We start from the raw sequence: 22,275 nt of genomic DNA, 5'->3' as shown, positions 1-22,275 counted from the left end.
TATCTATTTTTCTAAGACAATATGTTAAAAACTGTATCATTTCTTATTGTATTTCACTGATATTTTTGTCAAAAATTTATTGATTTTATATATGTGGGTATATTTATTGACTCTCATTATGTTCCATTAACTTATACATTTATTCTTATACCAATACCACACTGTCCTAATTACTAATTTTAGAGTAATGCTTAAAATTATGTATTAGAAAGCCTCCAAATTTGTTGTTAATTTTAAATGTCGATTTGGCTATTTTAGATTCTTCATTTACATATAATTTTAAAAATCAACTAACCGATTTCTACAAAACAGTTTGCTAGAATTTTGATTGGAATTACATTACATATATAGATCAATTTGGAAAGGATAGATATGTTATCAATATTGAACCTTATACTTTGTTAAATTCTTGAGTATTTTATAATTTTATGCTACTATATAATACTTCTAAAACTTTAATTTCTAAATGTTTATCTCATATATATATATAAATTCAATTGATTTTCATATATTGACTGCTATCATTTGAATGTCCCCTCCAAAACTTATGTTGAAATTTAAATGGCATTGTAATAATCTTAAGAGGTGGGATCATTAAGAGTTGATTAGGCAGTGAGGGCTCTGCCTTCATTAACGGATTAATGCTATTATTGTGGGAATGGATTCTTTATCGCAAGGGTGGTATCCTTATGAAAGGATGGGTTTGGCCCCCTTTTTTCCCTCTCTCTTGCCCTCTCTTTGTCCTTCTGACATGAAGTAATGCAGTAAGAATACCCTGAAAAATGCTGGCCCCTCCATCTTGGACTGCCTAGCTTCCAGAATAATGAGCCATTAAATGAATGTTTATGATAAATTACCCTGTCCATGGTTTTCTGTTATAGCATCACAAAATGGACTGACATTGGCCATCTCGCCTATGACCCTGATAAACCCACATATTCATTCTAGTAGCTTTTTGTACATTTTTCAGGAATTTTACAGAAATGTTTAAGATGCCTGTAAATGAACAGTTTTATTTTTCTTTTCCTTTCTAATCTAAGTGCCTTTATTTATTTTTCTTGCCTCATCACACCGGCTAGTATCTCTGGCACAATACTGAATAAGAAATGATGAGTACAGGGCTGGCATGGTGGTTCATGCCTATAATCCTTGCATTTTGGGAGGCCAAGGCGGGCAGATCACCTAAGGTCAATAGTTCGAGACCAGCCTGGCCAACATGGTGTGAAACCCCATCTCTATTACAAATACAAAAGTTAGCTGGGCATGGTGGTGCACACCTGTAGTTTCAGCTACTCAGGAGGCTGAGGCAGGAGAATTGCTTTAACCTGGGGGGTTGGGCGGAGGTTGCAGTGAGCCAAGATCGCACCATTGCACTCCAACCTGGGTGTGTGTGACAGGGTGAGACTTCATTAAAACAAAAACAAAAACAAAAACCATGATGAGTACAAACATCTTTGTCTTGGTTCACCTAATGATAAAAAAAAATATTGTCTTTCACTATGAATATATGTTTGTTGTAAGATTGCCTGGGTACTCTTTATTGGGCTAAAGAAATACAGTTTTATAGTGTGCCGTTTTTATCAATATGAGAAAGTTCTCTCTGCTTCTATTTTGTAGTGTGATTTAAAAAAATCATAAATGCATGTTGAATTTTGTCAAATTCTTTTTTCTTTCTATTGATATGATGATATGCTTTTTATTCTGTAAGTCTGTTAATACGGTCAATTACATTCACTGATTTTTAAGTGCTAAAACAACATGACCTCCCTTAGCTAAGCCATATATTATAAAGCGTTATCGTTTTCATATATTTCTGGAACCAATTAGCTAAAAGTTTTGATAAGAATTTTAGTGTGTGATTTTACTTTTATAATGTCTTTGTCTGATCTTAGTGCCAGTGTCGTGCTAGTTTCATAAAATTAGTTGGAAAGTTTTTACCTCTGCTCTGTGTTTTCGGAAGAATTTGTGTGGGGTTGGTATTACATTTTCTTTTAATGTTGGAAATAATTCACCATGCTAGCCATATGAACATGGGTTTCTTTATAAGCAGGTTTCTCATATACATTCCACTTCTAAAATCATTATAGGGGTATTATGTGATCTATATTTTTCTTAAATGATTTTTAGGATTTTGTGTTGTTCAAGAAATTTGTTCACTTAATATCATATGCCAAATTTACTGGTATAAATGTACTTTCCTAATATGTTTTTATTTTTCTGTAGGATTTATAACTAAATACTCACTTTCATTTCTCTTATTGTTGATGTGTTTCCTTTCTTTTATCTTTCTTTCCAGCTTGTCCCAAGGTTTATCAAAACCGTGTTGATCTTTTGAAGGGATCAGATTAAATTCTTTGAGTTTTTAAAATTTTAGGCATTTTCTCTTGTATTGATTTCTGCTCTTATTTCTATTATTTTCTTTCTTCTGCTACTTCTACTTGAGTTTCATTTGTTCTTTAAAAAATATTCATCTTTTGGGTAGAAGCCAAAATCATTGATTTTGACATTTCTTATTTTCTAATATAAGTATGTGATGCTATCAAATTATCTCTTTTCATGGCTTCATCTATGTCCCAGATACTTTGATATGTTTCTTTTTCATTTTTGGTCAGTTTAAAATATTTTCCAATGTTTCTTGTGATTTATTCTCTGATCCATATTTATATTATTGTGCATTATTTAATTTCCAATTATTTGTGGATTTTTCCAGATATCTTCTTGTTATTTATATCCAATTTAATTGCGTTGTGATTAGAGGACTTCTGCTTTATGTCATTCCTCTTAGGTTTACAGAGATTTTAAAATATAGATATTTTAATGTACATATTATATATAATATATAATAAAATACAAATTTATAAATACATATATAATAAAATGTGAATACATATAGTGATATATATTTTAAGTGCATTCCTTGTGGCTACTTACATTTTCATCTTCATTACAAAAAATAATCTGAGATTTTTTGCTTTTTTTGTCATTATAGGCATTTATATTTAATGTAATTATTGATATTGTTGGATTTAAATGTGTCATATTACAAATCATCTTTTTGAGTCCAGGCGAGGTGTCTCACACCTATAATCTTAGAACTTTGGGAGGCTGAGGCAGGCAGATCACCTGATGTCAGGAGTTCGAAACTGAAACCCTGTCTCTACTAAAAACACAAAAAATTAAGTAGGTGTGGTGGCATGTGACTGTAATCCCAGCTACTCGGGAGGCTGAGGCATGACAATCGTTTGAACCTGGGAGATGGAAGTTGCAGTGAACGGTGATTGCGCCACTGCATTCCAGCCTGGGCAACAAAGTGAGAGCCGTCTCAAGAGACGAAAAAGAGAACAAAAATCTAAATTATCTTTTTTCATCTTACCCATTATTCGTTCCTCTTTTTCCTATTTGTCTTCTTTTGCATTGATTATTATTTTTTGATTCCATTTTGTTTCTACTAATATTACACAACTTTATAAGGGATACATCAGCTTACAATAGTATACTTACAGCTTCCATCCGTTGTGCTATTTTTGTCACATGTTTTAATTCTACAAATGTTATAAAATTCATAAGACCTTGTGGATTTGTTTTGTATGAAACTGTGAATTGTCTTTTGAATTTATTAAAATATACAAGGAGCACTTTATATATCTGTCTATGTGTTGATCACTTCTGGTCCTCTTCATTACATAGATCCAAATTTCTATCCAGAACCGTTTTTTCTTCTGTCTAAATAATTTTAGCATTTTTTTCTTGTGGATGTCTCCTGTTCATAAATTCTCCAGGTTCTGCTTCTGTATTAAATCTTCATATCTGTTTTATTTATAAGAGACACCGTGCTAGATTTTAAAAAGTTGGATTTTTTTCTTTCTTTTATTTTCTGTTCTCTTTTTTCTTTCCTTTCCCCTTTCTTCCTTCTTTCCTCCTCTTTTCTTTTTCTTTCTGTCTTTCTCTTCCTCTGCTTCCTTTTTTCTTCTTTCTTTCCATACTAAGGGATGTCTCTACTATCTCTGACATGCTCTGTTTCTGAAGAAAATCTGTGTATTTTCTTGTTTGTCCCTCCTCGTATCATGTGTCTTCTTCCCTCTGACTGTTTTTAAGATTTTCTTCCTATTACTGATAGCAGAATTTTGATTCTGATATCTTGCTTTTTCATGGTTTTAATCTTCTTAGGATTTGTAAAATATGTTCAATCAGTGATTTATAGTTTGCATCAAATTTGTAATATTTTGGCCATTATATTTTCACATATTTTTTCTTGATTTCTTCCTTTTTTCTGAGATTTCAATTGTAGGTATGTTAGACTGTTTGATATTGTCCCACAGATTATCAATACTATTTGCATTTTATTTCCATCTTTTTTATTTCTTTGCTTCACATTTAATAGTTTCTGTTGCTATGTCTTCAAGTTTATGATCATTTCTTCTGTGATGTACATTTTGCTGATATTCCAATCTAGTGTATTTTAAATTCAGACTTCCTACTGTCTATGGAAGTTTCATGTGCCTTTTAGAGAACTTTTATCACTCTCTTTCATGTCTCTGTTCTCCTTAATTTTTGTGATCATCTGAAGTATCTTTTTGCATCTGTTTTAATGTCCTTTTTCTTCTAGTTCCATCATATCTGTCATTTCTCAGTAGTTTTTGTGAATTAGCTATTATCCTAGTTAGTAGTCATGTTTCTCTCATTCTTTGTATGTCTGACAATTACTTATTGAGTGCCAAATATTTTTTTTTAGTTGATGTATTTTGTTGTAATCCTTTAGATATTGTTGCATTTGCTTCTGATGCACAGTTCAGTTATTTGAGTCCATTGGATCTTTTTGAGGCTTTGTTAAAGTGCTGTCAAGGTTTGCCTAGAGAAACTTTTGTTCTAATACTAAGTTAGTTTTAGTGCTAGATGATAACTTAAGAGGAGTCTATTCAGGTACCCTTTCCATTATAACCTATGCTGGTGAAAACACAAGCAGTTTTCAGCCCTGAATAAACTCTAAAAATGGTTTCACCGACTCTTTTTCAATTAATACCAAATGTATGCAGGTTTCTCTTTACCCTGGTTCCTCTGCACTGGCTCGGGCTGCATTGACCCCAGGGAAGAAAAGAGACAGTGCACGTTGAGTCACCTAGCAAGGACCCTTTGCTCTCTGGAATGAAGTTGTCTTAACCTTGGTGCATTCGTAGTTCTCAAGTATCTTTACAGAATGATTTTCCCATTTATCTTGTTATTTTTAGTTCTTACAGTGAAATGTTAGCTTTCATGACATACTAGAGTCAACCTGGAAAAGCGGAAGATTTCTTACAGACCCAAGTCTGTAGGGAAAACAAATGTATTAAATCCATAGATGTATCTCTATTAAATGTGCCATGCTCAACAAGGTAGATGGTTTATTAATTCTTGCAAAAGAACAGAGCTCATGAGGTGGCCACATATGAACTTGAAGGAGTCAAAGGTTCTACCTGTTAAAATATTAAGAGTGTACTGAAACATTAAGAATCTCCCCTCCAACTCTCTACCCAGCATCTCTGCACCTTGTCATTCACTTTGTGGGATGGGTTCAGGTCAATGTGGAAACTGACCAGAAATGTTCAAAAGAGCATAATACTTGGAAGAGATATAGAATTCTACAAGTATTCAAGTAAAAGGAAGAGGGGAAAAGCTTTATGAATAAATGAACTTGGGATACATTTGAGATAAGTAAAATACATGAATCAGGTGAGGAAACTGTACTTTAGATGGAAGAAACAGAATGAGCAAGCCATGGAGTCAAATGATAAGAAAGAAGATTTGGGCAGCAAAATGGAGATAAATTAAGACTTTATCTTAAGAAGTAAATTGTTATTCCTTTAGGAAAGGCCTTGGTGGCTGAAGGGAAGCATGAGTAGTTCTTTACTGGCAGATTTAAATGCTCTGAGGCAGAAACCATATGTAGGTTTGTCTATTACTAAATTCGTGGTGGAGTCTCAATTTATACAGATTAGTTCGATTTTAAACTCAGTGTGGTAGGTAAAATTGTGCACTGCTAAAACTACCTTTTAATAATCTCTCCATTAGTCCATTAAATATGATATATAGAAATACTGTCTCTTAAAAAACTCCAACATCACCAATTTTATTCCAGCCCTGTAACAGATTTCCATATTTGAGAACAAGATAAAGTCATTGGCTTATGGACAGGAGCCATATTATATAGAAAGTTCATATCTGTAATAAGCAGAGTAACTCGCTGTCAGCACTGAGGGAATTTAGTAGAGTTCACATATGTTAATTGCATGTAAGTTGTGGCTCCATTGGGATCTCATTAGGATGGATTGTGGTGGAAGATGCTGCAGGTAGTGTGATGACTGGGGAGGCTTTCTGACTTCCAGGGGAAGAGCACCTAAAATTTCACTTGTGGCCCATTTTGAAAGGCTTGACAAGTTATTTGGTTTGAGTGCTGAGAATGTCAATGGTGAGAAGAGGCAAAAAAAAAAAAAAATGACTTGCATGAGGGGAAGGCGACAGAGCATTCACTAGAATAGGAGGCTCAGTCATGCAGCTGCTTTATGTGCAGTGAGGGGAGGGGCGTTGTGTTGAAGATGCTATGGCCTATCCGGTTGGTGATGCTTGGTGGACAGAAAAATACAGGGCTGGACATAGGAATGGCTAGATCTCCAGACTGACAGCTGTCTGCACATGTCATGTTTGAAACTATGGCTTTGAGTAAGATTATACGGACTTAGCCAGAGATTAATAAATGGATTTATAGTTCAGAGAAGCCTTGGCATACCGGTCAGCGTTACTTTTCCCTAGTAGGGTCTTCTAAATTTCATTACGTAGACCTTGGAAGATATGACCCAAGCCATAATCTCATCTCATGCAGCAGTAGCTCTTGATCTGTTTGCCCTCAGTGGGTGCTCAGGTAGGGAGTAGTTGTGATTTGCTGACCCTGATCTTACATGGTCTTCGTCACCCAAAGAGCTCCGCTGTGTCCCTGGAATGAGTACATCAGCATGTGGCCAAGGCCATCTCATAGGGCTGGTGACAAGTATTCATTCATTCATCAGACAAAAACTGATCACCTTGAAGACACCAGCCACATTCTGAAATATCAGACCCGAGAGACTGATCAACTTTCAACTTCAGCAAAAGGTGTTTGAGTTTGGCCCCTCTGGAGGACAAGTCATAATTCTGATTTTATTTAACTAGAATGGTAGAGAGAATAATGTGACATTTTATTTGCACAATGAGTACTTTCCAATATCCCATTGTATATGTAGTATATAATTCACTAAGATCCTAGTCATGCTTTTCCTAATTATTTATTTTTGGGGGGGAAAGTTATACAATTCATTTTTATAACATTTTAATGTAAAACTAACACCATATTGTGAGCAAGATGTCATAGTTTACATAATTCCCTTGGATTTATTGCTTGCAGTTCTATGTATTAATCATAACAATATCACACATTAGAAATTGCTTCTCTACCTTGCCCATTATATTTATAGAGAGGGTCATAATTACCAAAATATTCATTTTCAAAGTCTCTTGGTTTGCCTCCAGTCTCATTTATTATGGTTGCATTATTTCTGTAATGCTGTTTATTAGTTGGTGCCAATCAATATCATAATACATTTGCTGTGTTTCAGCCAAGTCATATAATAGATATAAAATTCTGTGAGTCACATCTTTTACTAGCCTGTCAGTTGCCTGAGAATGAAACTAATTGAAAAATTTCTCCGTATGCATTTAAAAGAGGCGTATATTTACTGTGACATGGGCAGAGGCACAGCTCAGATTTAGAAGAGAGAATGCTGCTAACATATAGCAGGCCTCATTTTTCTCACTGGTAAAATCAGGTTTGCCCATCTCAGGGTTTGTTAATCTAAGGTTTGCAGAGCCCGAATTTCCTTGGAGCCTTAGGGAGGTTCTGAGAACTTGGGACCCCTCTCCTCTCATGCCAACAAGAGCAGCTACACTTTTGTTTCATATATTGTATATGTGGATATAAGGATCCATGCATAATTTTGTTTGAATAAAAGTTTCCATGGGTCTAATATTATATGATTTCATGAAGCAAAATACTTAGATTCCTATGGAAGTGACAGAAATAATAGATCATGAGCCCGTGGAGCTCTTTGTGTGAATGCCTGGATATTTGGAGGCGCCTGAGGATGAGTGCAGGAAGGGGAATCTCGTTAAAATGAAGGAAGCTCACCTTCATGCATGTACTGAGCATTGCTTCCTGGAGAAATACAACGTGTTGAGACAATGTCCCTAGTGTCAAGGGTGGGGACACTGACAATGTTGACATTGGGGACATTATCTCAACAGGTTGTATTAAGGGAAAGGTTCAGGGCAGTTGAGGCAGGCACTCCAGACTGGGCCATGCTAGAAGGTTACCAAGGCACTAACCCTCTGGCTCACCGTCTTCTGGAAGTCACAGTGGCTAACTTACATTCACATTGGTTTCTACCCTACCACAGCCTGCAGAATTTTGTGTCCATAATTTTTATTTTATGTTTCTTGAACAATATCCACGAAAATATACCCAGGAAAGAAACATGAAAGGGATGTGGAGTGATAGGAATGGAGCTGATAGGAGCTAACCACACTCAAGATGACTTTGCGGCTCAGGTTCCCATAGGTAGGTGATACACACCTGGGCGGATGTTGTAACAGCAGTCTTTCAGAGCTGTGAGGTCAAGGTATGTCCAAACAGGATGGAATATTCCACATTCGTCCTGAAGCTGAAAATGTGGCTGTGTATGTGCAGCTAATATATCATGAAAGAGTGTGACCATAGTCAGAATGGTCTATGGAGTATGGAGATGTGAATTCTGCAGGGGTGTTCTATTGATCTACATCAGTCGAGCAAAAGTAGGAGATACTCTTTCTGAATGCAGGTAGATGTGTTGCACTGATTTTCAGGCTCCTTGAAACTATTAGTAGTGACCCTTTCCCAAGGCCACCACACTACACAACTCTGAGAAGCACCAGGCACATGGAAAACAAGAGGAAAGGTAACTCCTGAAGCTGGGTGGTGTGGCAGCCCTGAATCCTAATATTGAGTGGCCATCTCCCAGCTGTCTTTGGCTACCTCTGTCTAAACAGCTCAAGGGCGCATCAATAATCTACGTTTTCCTAACCGAGCACACTCCTTACTTCCCTATCCTCGCTTCCCTCTGACCCCCAGTCCCCTGTATGGTCTTCATCTTGATGGTGAAGCGTTGTCACCCCTTGGTCACCTCCATTGCATTTGCTTTCTTATTCCCTAAGCTCAGTCAGCTACATGGCCAAGTGACACATCCTTCCCCTTTTGCTCTGTCAAGCTTCTGTAACTGGCATCCTTAACCTTTGGGACCTCATAGAATATTCTCAGCTGAGAAGCTCTCTGATGGCTTCCTCTGGCTTGGGGACTCTATTCCTTTAGATGAGAGCTGGGTAGAACATCGTCCCAGTCAACTTCTCAGAACTCAGTGTTGATTGCGGACCTTCATTCTTTCTTTCCTAGTGCATACAGGATAAAATTCAGACAGCTTAGTGCAAGGTGTTTCACTTTAAGATCCCCAAATGCTTACAAACTTACCTCCTGATTATTTCTGTGCAAGGACCCCATGCTTGTGACTCAAGGCCATGCTCCTTTCCTTCATGATTTTGCATTTGTTTTTCCACTGTCCTCTGGAAAGTCTGTCCTCCCATCTCCTCCCATCAAAGTTCTCACCATCAGTTCTACTATACGTGGGTACCTGGGCACCCTTCCTACAGTACCTCTGCGCCACACAACTCAGACTTCCTATACTGAAAGTTGGATTTGCCCTTTTCATTCTGAAAACACAGCCAGTTGTCATGTTTTTCCTTTTCGGAGCTGAAAACATAGGCAGACAGACTCAATTACCATAGGTTGGAGGTTGAATCAATCCACAGCATTTCAAGCTTCTGCTGGAGAATCCTGAATTATCCTTCTGAGGAAAATTACAAAATGAAAGGTTTTTTTAAATTGACATTTTATGACTCCAAGAACAGAGTGAGCAAATGCAGTGTTAAAGAGTTGGGTATATATAGCTATTTAGGGCTTGTCTTTTTAAATAAAATTTAAGAAACATGAAGCTTCCAAAGGTAGTCAACTGTTACCCAGACTGTCTTACTTCATCTGAGTACTATAACCTTCCACTTGAAGGCATGTAATGGTCACAGTGATTGGGCAATACTGTGTATCGATTATTTCATATAATGTGTTTATTTGTAAGAAATGGAATTTGCTTGCTAATGTTGTATATGAACTCAGCAGCCTTCTGCTAATATAGTTCTAAGCAGTAGACAATATATTGCTAAGTTTATATGTTAAATATTGTAAAGGTGACAGATTCCTTTGTTGCTCTGAAAATGTGAGACTTTGATTTACCTTTCTCTTTTTAGGCATACTTTACCCAAAAATGTGACCCTAGCATATTCAACGCAAACAAACTGAAATCTATTATTTCTAGCATTTTCTCTAGACTAGAAGACAAAATATAATTAATTTATAGGTTGCTTTTCTAATTTATTAATCTCAACAATAATCCAAATTTATCTGAAGCCCATTTTCTATTTAGTATCATTTTGTTGTTGCTTTTTTTTCTTTTTCTTTTTCTTTTTCTTTTCTTTTTCTTTTTCTTTTTTTTTTTTTTTTTTTGAGATGGAGTCTCTTGTTGCCCAGCCTGGAGTGCAGTGGTACAACCTCAGCTCACTGCAATCTCTGCCTCTCAGACTCAAGCGATTGTCCTGCCTCAGCTTCCCCAGTAGCTGGGATTACAGGCACACATCACCACACCCAGCTAATTTTTTTAAAATGTATTTTTAATACAGACAGGGTTTCACCATGTTGTCCAGGCTGGTCTCGAACGCCTGATCTCAGGTGATCCACCCGCCTCTGCTTCCCAAAGTGCTGTGATTACAGGTGTGGGCTACCACATCTGGCCTGTTTTGTTTGTTTGTTTGTTTTGTTTTGTTTTGTTTTTTCTAACCAGTGTCTTTACATTTGGATCATTCACAGTGAAATTCCTCTTTTTTTTTCTTTCAGTAACGGCATCTCCAACCCTATTTCTCATGAACTGTGTTCCGTTAAACAGTTTCAGGAATAGTTTTCTCTCCTGTCTATCTAAAGACACGTGTTGAGTTTTCAGCCTTTTGTTTCCAAATTGAGTCACCGTGTCTCATTCCTATTTTTAATGCAAAACATCCTGTATCTATTTTTCAGGCTACTGCATGTGTCTCCCTCTTTTTAGCCTGTCTGTAGTGATGTTCTGTTAGCTTTGTGGTTGTGGAGTGTCTGTGTCTTTTCCACCTTAGGAGATCTCTCAGGGACGCTCCTTATAAAGTGTGGGCATGGGGTAGCTACCATATGTGTGAATAAATTTTTAAAAATACTGTACATAGTATGCAGACATGGCATTGACCACTTATTCCAAAGTCATGTGCATTAGCTTAGAAATTGTAAATTGTGTCAGATTGAACGTATGGTTGTCTATTTGGCCAAATGTCTTCATTATCTGATGAGGACTTCTTGTCTTGACATCTGGACGTTGGTGTCAGATGATTGTTTGGGAGCAGGCCTGTGCATGGTGGGATCCCTACTTTCGACCACTGGATGCCAGTAACATCTCCCTCTCCCAAAGGTGACCACTCAAAATAAATATCTCCAGACATTGCGAGATGTCCCTGTGGGGGGACTGTGTGTGGCAAAATCATTCCTGGCTGAGAAAACCATCCAAGAGTAGGTACTAATTAAGGATAGATGTCCAATGCCAACATAGAGAAAGAAGAACATGTAGAAATGAAAGGCATTTAGAGTCCAGCATATTGATGACTGTCAGAATACATTAAATACATCACATTATTCTGAGGCAAAACATTCTTTTTGAGTGATTTTGGTATGTGTCTGCTTAACAGCAGTTTCAAAGGAAAAGAGTTTTGCTTGAAGTGAGAATTTATCCAAAGGTGAAATAAGAAGATCACATCCAACATTCGTCCTAGAAATACTGAGAATTCTTTTGCTCCTGACAGTAGAGGGAGGGCTTTTTTTTCCTTCATTTAAAATTTTTTTTTTCACTTTTGGTCCATCAGGAATATCTCAGATTCAGAATAAAGTATTGGTATTCCACAGAAGACAAGGAAAAAGGCTCAATGCCCCAGCTCTTGGTTGCAAATATTGTGCAGAAAGATTTCCCTGAGTGCCAAGAAAGGGAAATTTTTTCCTTTTTAGCAAAAAGTGTAAAAACCTCAGTTAACTCACAGAAATAAAAAGGACACAGGGACTTGCCTGTCAATCAAAAACAGTTGCAAGAAATCAGGGATCCGTGGGCAGAACCGGTTTTAAATAACTCACTCTCCACTTGGCTCAGCCTCGTTCCCCTGAAAACAGAAGCCTGGCCGGGTCGTTAGCACCAGGCAGAAAGGACGGCGCCCAGCTCCCCGGAAGGGCGCTTGTGGTTCCCTGCACACAGCTGGTGATGCCCAGGGTTGCAGGGCATTGCTGGACCCACACAGGCACCCATGGTGCCTTCAGTCTTCCTGCTTGTTGATGTCCACCTTTCTTCTAATCCTATACAAGGGGCAGAAAACCTGTTCTCGAGCTGGTTTTGTTCAGATTCTGGGGTAAGGAAAAGATCATTGTACATACAGGCTGAGTAAGGTGGAAGGGAATTTTGAAATAAAGTGAAGTTTTGAGTTTTTAAAGCTGGCACTGCTGGTCCTGGACACACGCCATGAAGTGGACAAACCCTTCCGTCTATGAGTGGCAGCTCTCAGCTCTGTCCTTAAACCATGTTGTTGGCCTCCATCCTAATGGATATTGTGAAGCATTTTTTCCCACTTAAAGGAGACTGTATTTATCACTTAGAAAGCAGAGCAACCTGGAGCCTAGTGAGCCTTCCTCCGCTTCATCAGATGCCCTTGATTTCACTTCCTCTGCTTTAGAACATTAATTACATGGCCCTCGGCATAGGGAGGGTTTGTAACCAAGATTCCTTTCTTGCCTATAAGCCACAGAATAGAGTCTCACCCACCGGAGATGGAGCCACGGAGAAGGCACAGCTGTGCCCTTCCAGAGCCTTTCCCGATATGGACTTGCTGATTATCTTCACGATGTTCTAAGACGCTGACCCCAGAGGGGCCGCCCGGATTTCGGATCTCAAGGAAAACTCTGAATATTCTTCAGTCTCTCACACCTGGCAAAGCGCGGGGAACCAAGCTTGCCTCCAGTTTGCCCACCAAATATCTTGGAGTCTCCAGCAAGACTATGCACTTCAGTTTCTTTGCCCATGCAGCATGGGGGAAGGTGACCCCCTTCCTCCCACGTGGACACTTTAGTGATGGTCAAATTCAGCAACATGTGCTTATATGAAGTATGAAAGTCAGCCCTGAGCCATAATAGCCTCCCCCAAAGTAGTAACAGAGCTATCAAAATTCAGTGTTAGAAAAGCCAGTCAAGCAAGCTGAACTCAAAGTTGTCCACCAGGAGATTCTAGAAAAGGATGGGCTTTCCTGGGCTAAGGCTCTGACTTGCCTTTATTCAAACATCATTCAGCAAACACTGATGACCCTATCCTATGTAGTGTGGAGGTCAGGGGAGCGATCCGAAAGACACAGCGTCCTACCATCAAAACACTGCGTGCATTCCCGTGGGGCCCCAGCAGAGCAAAGCCAGCTCACTGATGGGCATGACCCAGCCCAGGGAGACGTCCAGGTGGCAGAGGGAAGGCTGCACTTGACTCTCATTTGCCAACTAAGGATTTTTCCAAAGGGTTTAAACCCATCGCCTTCTCATTTGAGCTGGCTCCTTTGTGGCATGTGGAAGGCACCTCCCAGGGCTCGCTCGGGAGGAAGGGGAGCTTGACAGCCTTCCTTGTGTCGCAGGCCTCCAGACTGACAAAGTCTGAAACGGGCACAGGCAGGGCCCCGACCAGTGCTCCAGAACTGATGTTTCCTGGATGTGGCAAAGGTGCTGGCAGTCAGGAAAGAGTACCTGTGTGTTGGTGCTCGGAAGCAGTTCCTGAAGATCTCAGTCTTTGGCTGTCCCCAGCACACCTCCTGACACCGGGAATCTCCACACACCTGAGCCAGCTGCTGCCTTCCAGAACCCACCAGTTCAGGAGGCCCAATTCTCCTTCAAGAATAGTCTTCCTTACACATGGTGCACAGTAGTCTCCCCCAGTACATGGTCCATGGGTCAGAAATTACGTTGCTTCCTCCACGGCGGCTGGTGTGCTCGTTCACCCGCAGACTTGCTCACCTGGCAACCCTCCCTCCCCGTGGCTGGCTGGCTGTGGCTGGTGGCTGCTCCAGGGTGCCGCAGCACCGTTCCCGCTGTGCTGTAAGCCCACATGCCCTCCCACAGGATGCTCTGGTGGAGACACCACATTCTGGCTCCACGTTACACCGTGTGGCTTTCAGAGCTGCTAAGGCCTCTCTTCTAGAAGGCGCCATTGCATGTCCCCTCTCAAGTCTCCTCCCATCCTGCCAGGGGCTGGCAGGGGCCCTGCGTGTCTGGACAGCACTCCAGCACCGGATTGCCCTTCCGCATCTGACAACAATGCTCTGTGTGTTAGAAACCCAGCTTTTCTGTAGCCTCTGGGTACGAGTGACGGTAATTGCCAAGTCACAGAGGGAGTTGCCACAGAGCTGGAGGTGAAGCGTCTGACCCGGAGTCTCCTTGTGTGAGTGTGGACGTAGGAGGAGAAATCAGGTCCCTGAATTGGATTATCTTCCTAGAATAAGCATTCCTGTTAAGTTCTTCTCTCCGTCATTCTCCCTGCCTGCGGCTAGCCCCTTTCTGTCCTCTGAAATTGCTTCCTGTGTCTCCCACTTTTACTCTGTCTTGAATAGGAAAAAGAATACAGCAGGAATAGACTGGGTGTGTGCCTTATGCTGGCTTTGTTTGTAGTCTTAATTTTTCAGATCTTTGCTGTAGGTGCTGTAATGGGAAAGGCAAGCACTGCCTTCAGTGGATAACTATTATTAATTTAAAATCTACATGCTAAATGTGAGCAAGGAGAAGCCCAGGTCATTATCAAGATTCTAACACACACAGAAAAATGAGTTGGGCACCTGCCGGTTATAAATCCTCTCCTCTAAGAGATATTTGCAGCTGACTAAGATGATCCTGATGTAATGGAAGCATTTAATGTAGAAAATGTTGTTCTATTTCTCTTCTTGATAGCACCAGACAACCAGGGCGTTGAGGCGGGGGAGAAGAGCTAGAGAGGAAGGCTGCCCAAGAAAAGCAATATGTTTGCTACACTGATCAATAAGAAGATTAACTTAGCCAAGTAGAAGATGTATCAATCTTATTATTGATCAGTTTAGCACACATATTGGTGTGCTGGTGTAGGGTTACAGAGCTGTCTGGGCAGCGCTTCATCAGGTCCTGAGTAGATAGCTATTCCTGGTGGCAACCGTGGGACCTCATGCTTGTGGTGCACACATCAATAGCAGAGGTCACCTGCCTTCTCTTCCCATTCAAGATGATCTCTGGAGAAGGGGACTGAGGGAGAGTGAGGTGGGATTGTGTCAGTGGGCAGCATGTACCGGATTCAAGGTTAATCAACAAGCTCTTGTTTAGTGAGGGACTCCCGGGACCCATATTCAAAAAAGATAATAGTAATACAAGCTTCTACGTGTTGCGTATTTGCTGAGAGCTCAGAGAAAATCATTTTAAGCATGCACATTTGTGACTCAGCGGTGATCATTGAATATACCCTATACCTGAGTGCTGAGAAGTAGACTCATGTTTATTTTCAGAAATAGCAGAAAAAAAAAAAAAGCTGACAGGTTTTATTCTTTAGAAATAGCTATGATTTAACTGTCTTTGGACAAATGGCAAATACTGTATTTCGAATCACAGATATGAAATAATTAAGAAGTTTTTGAGGTGATATTTCATGTAGCTTTTAAAATTATGTGTTCATTCAATAAATATTTACTGCACACAAAGTCTAAATCTTTTGGCTTGTGACAAGAGATCAATCCACTCTGTACTTGTAGTGCTAATCCACTTTGAGAATGAGTGAATGGAGCAGAAGGAGATGACATCATTCCAGGAGCTAAAGAACTTCTTTCCCCCACCCTCAGCTACAACTCCAAGGAAAGGGCAAATCCTCAGATTAATTCTTCACAATTGTTATTATCTGCAACTTGAGTAATCATATTATAGAACTAAATTTCGTTCCTAGTTAATTCCACAATGGTTTGGCTCATTTCACCTCATTTCATAAAAGATAAATACTTGGCCCAAGATCCTTTGCTTCTTGTTTCCCTTCAAAACCTTAGAACTGAAGCTCATTCCAGAGGGACTCGGATACCATCCCATCCTAAGGTATTACAGACAGGATGAACACACTGTGGTTCTTGCAGGGGGGAGATTGTGCTTACATACAAGGAAGACGAAGGTTGCCTCTTTCTCTGAGGAACTCTTGGTCCCTCTGGAGAATTCCCTTGGTCATCCAGGAGAAAAGAGTCCAGGGCTGCTGTGTGTGTTAGTGGCTGACATCCACCGTGTTAGTGTCAGTGTGTGTTAGTGGGTGATGTCCACCGTGCTAGCGTGAGTGTTAGGGGCGGTGTTGCGGAGGCCTCACCAGGTGAGGACAGAAGACAGGGGCCTGTGAGCGTGACTTTTTTATCTGGTATAATTTTACATGCTTAGGCAGAGAAAGTGAGAGGATCACCTACTAGTTAATTCATCCAAAAATATTTCTTGGATGCTAAATATTTTGCCAAGAATTGAGAGTGAAAGATGAAAATAGTTGTTCACTGCCTTCAAAAAAAAAAAAAGAAAAAAGGAGAGTCTAGAAGGGAAGGAGACCTGGGTGGCCATGTGCATTTAGAGGGGCGTCTTAGGGCGTGGGGCCTCTTTCTGTCTGGGTGCAGGGGCCATCGTGCACTCACCTCGTGACAGTCTTCCTAGTGGGAAAGATTATTTCAGTGACCTCCATTCGTTGTGTCAAAGCAAGGCAGAAATCATCCTTGTTCTAGGAAAAGGGAACAAACAAATCCACCTCATGATGTGTCTGGTTTATGCTCCGAGCATCAACCAGAGCTTCCTGGTTGTCAGAGTGCCCCCAGATGAATTGCTGTCTGGGAGACCCCCTACTTTGCTTTTTCCAGAGGTAGTGAGAGAGAGATTGGGCAATGGCTTGTCACCAGGCACAGTAAGCCTGGATTGGTTACCTAAAAAGAGTCACCTGTATGGATCCTTCTAAACCTAAGGGATTATAAGTCTGTTAAGTGATCAGTGAAAAAAAAAGTAAAATTGCATTCAAAAGTGTGTTTACCTTGTGGGTAACTAACGAAGCAGTGAAATCAATGGCTCCACAAAAGCCAGAGGTTTAGAAACAAGATCTCCAAAGCCGCTCCTCAATGAGATACCTGGACCTAACTAAACAAAATGTTTGTCTGCAGCTCAAAAGATTTATTTCTGTCATTCCTAAACAGTGAGACATCTCCAAACCTGCAGACAATTGCTCACGTGCTGTCAGCTGCCTCTCCAGGCTGTGAGGACGTCATCGCTGAACTGCCTCTCCTCTTACACTCCATTCCCCTTTGGGGTCAACATCACACATTTCTAGAATAGCTAACTGTGTTGAAGAGGATAGCTTTTGACCACAGAACTGAGTCTTTCTCTTTGCACAGAGCTAATTGGCCATAAGGGGCCTGAGTCTCTATCTTGCTCTCATTAGCACCAAATTTTAACTAAATGGCCCAGCTGACCCGTGTCCAGAGCCAACTTCCTCATCAAATGGTAAGATGAAAGTCCTCTGCGGCACTTGTCATTCATTAGCATTTACATGGTGATGGCGGAGGCTCTGGAGGCTGTGGGTCTGAGGGGAACACACTGGAAAACTTCCTTCAAATTTGGCGTCCTGCATTTTTATGACATGCCTGGGACGCCTGAATAGGACATTATATGGCAAGTAAGAAATAAACAATTGGAAGCCGTTTGCCTGAGACAGTGCCCGAGTGAGAGTGTGCCCCAGCTCCAGGAAACCAAGCCGAGGGAGGATGATTAACGCTGGCCTCACACAGCCTGCTTAGGCTCAGAATGATTCATTTTTGGCCAATATTGTGGGCAGCCTAGATATGTCTAAAGAGCGCGAGGCCTACGGGATGCCGAGTGAAGTTTGCTGAATGTATTTGGAGGGATTGGCCATGGGACACAAAGGTCCTTCATTCCTGCATTCATTTATTCCTTCACTGGCTCACCGCTTCCTGGGCACAGGTGATGTGTAGAGGGTGAGCCGGGGCAGGGATGTGCAGGTGGGGGCCCAGGTTTCTGGGAGCCTGATCTCAAGGCTAATGCATAGCTATTGAGGGATGGCGCTGGGATCTCTGCGTTCTTCATCCCCTGCACAGTGTGTCTGGATGTCCTCAGCATTGTGATCCACATTGGCTCCTGCGAGTCTCTCCTGTGGACATAATTTCCAGGACTCTCCCTGCCTCACTGGTATAGTACCGAGAACACAGATGGACACATCGTGAGTGCTGAAGGGAGAGGAGGCTGGCAGTGGTTCTCACCACACTCTGGCTATACTCGAGCTAGCAAAGGCATGGGAATTAAGTTGTGACATATCTGTAAGTGTTCGCTGTCTGGAAAGAGAATAAATGGTAGAATTATAAACACTCAAAGGAGCCTGATGGACTGCCTTAGCCTGAGCTCCTTGGAGCGAGGCATGCAGTGGTTTGCAGGCAGGAGCTGGGGAGGTGTCTTTGTGAAGAGGCAGGGTTGAGCAGGAGAAGAAGCTGGCATTGAATGCAGCTGCAGCTGAGGCCTCGGCGATCCTGGAGCTTCGATGATCCTCGGGCTTGACTGGAGGTTGTCATCAAGCCAGTGGCTATCCCCTGAGAAGGGGTGTGAACGTAGGCAAGTCAATTCTGTGAGCTTTTAGCAGGTAATATTTTCAACATCTGGGGGATGCTGCCTCGACCCTGAGGTGGGGATCCAGGTGGAGAACCCCCATGTTCACCACAAGGATCACCCGGTCTGATACTCCATCCCCTCACGAGCCCCCGCTGTCATGCTTCTGACCGACGGTCACCCGGTTTCTGTTGGAAACTTCCGGGAATGATGGTCCTGCCTCCATGCAAATGAGTCTATTCTGTTTTAGCCGAATTATCAAGCTATCAGACATGTCTTTCTTTTATTGAGCTAAATATGTCTTTCTACAATTTTCACCCTTCACTGACACAGGTACAAGAGGATAAGACATCCGCTGGCCCTATCTGTGGTAGAATAAGTTCATTTCTCCTTTCTATTCATACCCTTTAAATAATCAATGCCAGTTACCATGTCCCTTTAGTAACTTTTTGTCTCTCAGCTAAGTAATAGCTACGGTAACATCAGAGCATAATCACAGGAGTGATTTAAAAGACTCAGGGAGAAAAGATCTCTGGAATAATCTTAGAATTTATTTAGTCTTTGGTGGGTTAAGAGTCAGTATGAATGGCTATGCTAGAGCAGGGCCCGTGTTCTGATGGCCAGAGCCGGGCGCAGGTGGTGGTACGGAATCCATCTCATGTGTCGTGGAGTGCCTGGCCCTGAAGGATAAAGTTTGGTGATGAGGGTGGACCATGATTTCTGCTCCAGAGCGTTACTTTCCAGATAATTGCCAGAAGTGAATCCAGTGACATTTTAGTCCTACCCACATTAGGCAATGCCACCGCCCCCCATGGCTTTGTATGCAATGCAATCGCCATCCTTTTTGTGGCTCACAAAAGCAGCTGGACATAATAACATTTCTGTCTGGGGACTTCCTTTTTTCTCTTTTTTTTTTTTTGAGATGGAGTCTCACCCTGTCACCCATCACCCAGGCTGGAGTACAATGGTGCTGTCTTGGCTCACTGCAACCTCTGCCCCCTGGGTTCAAGTGATTCTCATGCCTCAGCCTCTCGAGTAGCTGGGATTACAGGTGTGTGCCACCATTCCTGGCTAATTTTTGTGTTTTTAGGAGAGATGGGGTTTCATCATGTTGGTCAGGCTGGTCTTGAACTCTTGACCTCAGGTGATCTGCCTGCCTTGGCCTCCCAAAGTACTGGGATTACAGACATGAGCTACCACACCCGACCTGTCTAGGGACTTTCTGTGATGCTGTGATGTAGACAGATACTCTGCGAGGGCAGAGTATGTTGCCTTCTTCCATGAAACTGAAAAATCCACAATACAAAAAACAGAATGGCAAAGTGTCCCTCACAGGTGGGTGTGAGTGGCTCTTCCTTTCAGGCTGTAGTTTATGTGGCTGCAGCTGGATGTGCCCACCTTGGACGGAATCACCTGGGGCGCCCCCATGCTCTCTGCAATGCACATGTGTAGAGCTGTCATCACGCATGAGAACTGGAAAGTCCGTCCTCAAGAGTTGTGTTTTCATGGAAAGATAGAAACGTAAAGAGCTTAACTGTCCTTGCTTTCATCATCTGTGCAAGGAGGAGACTGGAATCGATGATCTTCAGGTGTCTTTCACTTTAAGGATCTTGGAAATGATTTGAAATACACACACACAAAAAACACATACACAAATACACACACAACACATACGTACACAAAAAACCCACAAACATATATATATGTGTGTGTGTGTGTGTCTATATATATATGTATACACATACACACATTTCATCGTTATCTACCTATCCATCTATCTGATTTAATCATAGGTTATGGCTGAGCACAGTGGCTCACACCCATAATTGCAATGCTTTAGGAGGCCAAGGCCAGAGGATCTCTTGAGGCCAGAAGTTTGAGGCTAGCCTGGGCAACATAAGGAGATGTCTATCTCTACAAAGAAAAGTAGCCCAGTGGCCCAGCATGATGAAAAGCACCCTTAGTGTCAGCTACTCGGGAGGCTGAGGCGGAAGGATTGCTTAGGCCCAGGAGTTTGAGGCTGCAGTGAGCTATGAACACGTCACTGAACTCCAGCCTGGGTGATAGAGCAAGACTCCATCTCTCAAAAATAAATAAATATATATATGTATGTATAAATATATATACACACACACACACATATATATATAGTGATAAGAAGTATTAAATAGGAAAAAAAACCAAAACACCTTGACCATACTATCTTTAAGTCCAAAATTAATACAATGTAATTAGTCAAGCAATTATGTCTGGATGTGTAAATAGCAGTTTTGCTTTTGGGAGGTGTACTTTCCTCCTGGTCACCCGCCTTGTTCTTCATACTGACTGTCTCCCATTTGTGAAGCCCGCAGTAGAACCACTCTCATTTCTACTTTACAGACTCCAAGGAAAGGGATCTGAGTGTCCTGTTTTGGTCACATACCCAGCCAGGCCTGGAGATCAAATCGTTGAGGGAGGGCATTAGCCCAGCCTGGGCCAGGTATCCACCTGAAGCCATCAGCAGTGGCAGGGGCGTGCTGGACAATGGCTGTTCTTCTGGGTGGGATGCCTCGGAGGGCAGGGGTCACCGTGGAGTTCAGCTGGCTGTACTGGGGGTTAAAATACAGAGACATCTGTGTACTGACGGGTAAATAGAAGTTGCCGTGAGTGCCCAGATGCCACAACTTAGCCAGCCGGGCCTCTGAGATCCCTGACACCTCCTCCCATCTAGCCCCTAAAAGGATGACAGATGGGATTGCAGGGTACTCCAGGCCCCTGCTCAGACACCAAGGCATGTCCCTTTGGGTCCCTTTGGTTGGTGAGTAGCCACTGTGTAAGACCGTTCAGTGTTTTGTTACTGCTAACCCTGGAATAGGGATGTTGTAGGGAGAGGGGGCTTGGGTGGCAGGAATGCTATGAGTTCTCAGAAAAGCAGAGAGGTCAGAGCTGCAGACAAAACTCCGTTTCCAGTACAGTCCTGTGGGTTTGACCCTTGCAGTGGGACTTCCACCAAGCATTTTGTGTTTCTAAGCCTCTGCTTCCTTATGTCTACAAGGGGTAAAATTCCATTCAGCCCTGTGGTGTGTAAAGTGCTTGGTATACAGTAACCCAAAATAAGTGATCATAATAGGCATATGGGTTTTAGAATCATCATCTTCCTAAAAAAATGCACCTGGCAGGAGGCTGAGATGCTAGAATGTGATGCTGCACTCACAAGGCCCAGAACCGAGGGTGTGGTTTGAAGAGGATTGGAGCCCTTGCCCGCTGCTCCCACTGCAAGCCCCATGGAGCAACCAGAGAACCTGCGATGGGGTGAAAATGGTAGAACCAGCTGAGGAGACCTATTCTGTCAGCATGGCACTAGTATGGGTGACTACAAGTACAGTCCATTTTTGGATGGCAACTTCCCAAAATCTCGTCCATGTAGGGTAGGA

At 41.6% G+C, this 22,275-nt stretch overlaps 2 long non-coding RNA genes across 2 annotated transcripts in view; one reads left to right on the top strand and one right to left on the bottom strand.

Moving 5' to 3' along the window:
- The window catches only part of LOC144341215 (uncharacterized), a 117,456-nt gene that overhangs the window by 70,587 nt on the left and 24,594 nt on the right, over positions 1-22,275 (top strand). The window lies entirely within an intron of this gene.
- Positions 9,140-17,854, bottom strand: LOC114678733 (uncharacterized). The gene is made up of 3 exons (XR_003730205.2): positions 17,719-17,854; positions 16,897-16,979; positions 9,140-9,483 (listed from the first exon to the last, which is right to left on the bottom strand). It is a non-coding gene; the product is annotated as an uncharacterized LOC114678733 (long non-coding RNA).

Source organism: Macaca mulatta, chromosome 6 (assembly GCF_049350105.2).
Source record: "Macaca mulatta isolate MMU2019108-1 chromosome 6, T2T-MMU8v2.0, whole genome shotgun sequence".
In the NCBI taxonomy this organism is placed as follows: Eukaryota; Metazoa; Chordata; class Mammalia; order Primates; family Cercopithecidae; genus Macaca; species Macaca mulatta.
This window is presented reverse-complemented; position numbering and strand designations above follow the sequence as displayed.